Here is a 3,302-nt window from a genome sequence, read left to right on the forward strand (position 1 = left end):
TCGCCAAAAAATGATGGAAGGATGTGTTTTTCGCCCGTGCAGAATTGCTATTTAGTGAGCCAGAAATAACACCAGAATCTGCTTAGGGCGACTCCACGGCGTCTCTGGATCCAAAAAAAAAACCCAAACCCGAATCCAAAATCCAGAAGCCGCTTAGGGAGACGCCATGGTGAACAGAAGCCGCTTAGGGAGACACTACAGTGAACAGAAGCGGCTGAGGGTTGGGCCACGGTGAACAGAAGCCGCTTAGGGAGACGCCACGGTGAACAGAAACCGCTTAGGGAGACGCCATGGTGAACAGAAGCCACTTAGGGAGTAGCAACGCCGTGGCGCTGCTGCTGCGTAGCGACGCTGCTGTGAAGTGTCACGATCTACCTTGTTGCATCAGAATCGCCAAAAAATGATGGGAGGATGTGTTTTTCGCGCGCATAAAATTGCTGTTTAGTGAGCCAGAACCAACACCAGAAGCTGCTTAGGGCGACTCCATGGCGTCTCTAGATCCCAAAAGAAACCCAAACCGAAACCCCAAAATCCAAAAGCCGCTTACGCCACGGTGAACAAAAGCTGCTTGGAGAGACGCCATAGTGAGCTTAGGGAGTAGCAACGCCGTGGCGCTGCTGCTACGCAGTGTCACCATCCACCTCGTCGCGTAAGAATCGCCAAAAAATGATAAGAGGAATTGTTTTTCGCGCGCGCAGAATTGCTCTTTAGTGACCCAAAACCAACACCAGAAGCTGCTTAGCGCCACTCCACGGCAATTTTGGACCTAAAAAAAATCCTAAACCCTAATGGCACTATAACCCTAGGGACTGGGTGAACCCTAGTTCTTACCCTAAACCCTAAACCCTAATGGCACTACTGTAACCCTAGGGACTGGGTGAACCCTAGTTCTAACCCTAAACCTAAACCGGTTTAGGGTTTAGGATTTAGGGTTTAGGGTTTAAGATTCAGGGTCTTAGGGTTCAGGGTTTGATAAATAACTGATAGCTGCGCGGCGGCAGCAAAAAATAAATTTAGGATTCAGGGTTCAGGGTTTAGGATTCAGGGTCTTAGGGTTCAGGGTTTGATAAATAACCGATAGCCAGCAGCAAAAAATAAATTTTTCGGGGGGCCGGTTATGTTGCATATATCCACCGTGAACAAAAGCCGCTTAGGGAGTAGCAACGCTGTAGTGCTGCTTCACAGCAACGCTGCTACGCAGCGTCACGATCCAGAAGCCGCTTAGGGAGACACCACGTTGAACAAAAGCCGCTTAGGGAGATGCCATGGTGAATAGAAGCCGTTTAGGGAGACGCCACGGTAAGCAGAAGTGAATAGAAGCCGCTTAGGGAGACGCCACGGTGAACAGAAGCCGCTTAGGGTGAACAGAAGCTGCTTAGGGAGACGCCACGGTGAACAGAAGCCGCTTAGGGTTGGGCCACGGTGAACAGAAGCCGCTTAGGGAGACGCCACGGTGAATAGAAGCCGCTTAGGATTGGGCCATGGTGAACAGAAGCCGCTTAGGGAGACACCACGGTGAACAGAAGCCGCTTAGGGAGACGCTACGGTGAATAGATGCCGAATAGGGTTGGGCCACGATGAACAGAAGCTGCTTAGGGAGACGCCATAGTGAACAGAAGCCACTTAGGGAGTAGCAACGTAGTGGTGCTGCTGCGCAGCGACGCTGCTATATGCAGCGTCACGATCCACGTCGTCGCGTCAGAATCGCCAAAAAATGATGGGAGGATGTGTTCTTCGCGGACACGCAGAATTGCTGTTTAGTGAGCCAGAAACAACACCAGAAGTGCTTAGGGCGACTCCACGGCGTCTCTGGATTCCAAAAAAAACCCAAACCCGAACCCAAAATCCAGAAGGCGCTTAGGGAGACGCCACGGTAAACAGAAGCCGCTTAGGAAGACACCACAGTGAACAGAAAGGGTTGGGCCACGGTGAACAGAAGCCGCTTAGGGAGACGCCACGGTGAGCAGAAGCTGCTTAGGGAGACGCCACGGTGAACAGAAACTGCTTAGGGAGGCGCAATGCCGTGGCGTTGCTGCGCAGCGACGCTGCTACGCAGCGTCACATTCCACCTCGTCGCGTCAGAATCGCCAAAAAGTGATGGGAGGATGTATTTTTCGCGCGCACACAATTGCTGTTTAGTGAGCCAAAACCAACACCAGAAGCTGCTTAGAGCGACCCACGGCGTCTCTAGATCCCAAAAAAGACCCAAACCGCTTAGGGAGACGCCACTGTGAACAAAAGCCGCTTAGGGAGACGCCACTGTGAACAGAAGCTGCTTAGGGAGTAGCAACGCCGTGGCACTGCTGCACAGCGATGCTGCTACGCAGCGTCACGATCCACCTCGTCGCGTAAGAATTGCGAAAAAATGATGGGAAGACGTGTTTTTCGTGCGCGCAGAATTGCTGTTTAGTGACCCAAAACCAACACCAGAAGCTGCTTAGCGCCACTCCATGGCAATTTTGGACCTAAAAAAAACCCTAAACCCTAATGACACTATAACCCTAGGGACTGGGTGAACCCTAGTTCTTACCCTAAACCCTAAACCCTAAACCCTAAACCCTAATGGCACTATAATCCTAGGGACCGAGTGAACCCTAGTTCTTACCCTAAACTTAAACCGGTTTAGGGTTTAGGGTTTAGGGTTTAGGGTTTGATAAATAACTAGTACTTTTTGCTGCGGCAGCTAAAAGTAGCTGTGGTGGCAGTAAAAAATAAATTTTTCGGGGGACCGGTTATGTTGCATATATCCACCGTGAACAAAAGCCGCTTAGGGAGTAGCGACGCTGCAGCGCTGGTGCGTAGCGACGCTGCTATACGGAGCGTCACGATCCACCTCGTCGCATCAGAATCGCCATAGAATGATGGGAGGATGTGTTTTTCGTGCGTGCAAAATTGCTATTTAGTGAGCCAGAACCAACACCAGAAGCTGCTTAGGGCGACTCTACGGCGTCTCTGGATCCCAAAAAAAAACCCAAACCCGAACCCAAAATCCAGAAGCCACTTAGGGAGATGCCACGGTGAACAGAAGCCGCTTAGGGAGACGCCACGGTGAACAGAAGCCGCTTAGGGAGACACCACAGTGAACAGAAGCCGCTTAGGGAGACACCACAGTGAACAGAAGCCGCTTAGGGAGACGCCACGGTGAACAGAAGCCGCTTAGGGAGACGCCATGGTGAACAAAAGCCGCTTAGGGAGACGCCACGGTGAACAGAAGCCGCTTAGGGAGACGCCATGGTGAACAGAAGCCGCTTAGGATTGGGCCATGGTGAACAGAAGCCGCTTAGGGAGACGCCACGGTGAAC

This window comes from Cibotium barometz, chromosome 1 (genome assembly GCF_041138505.1).
Source record: "Cibotium barometz isolate CiBa-2024 chromosome 1, ASM4113850v1, whole genome shotgun sequence".
Taxonomy (NCBI): Eukaryota; Viridiplantae; Streptophyta; class Polypodiopsida; order Cyatheales; family Cibotiaceae; genus Cibotium; species Cibotium barometz.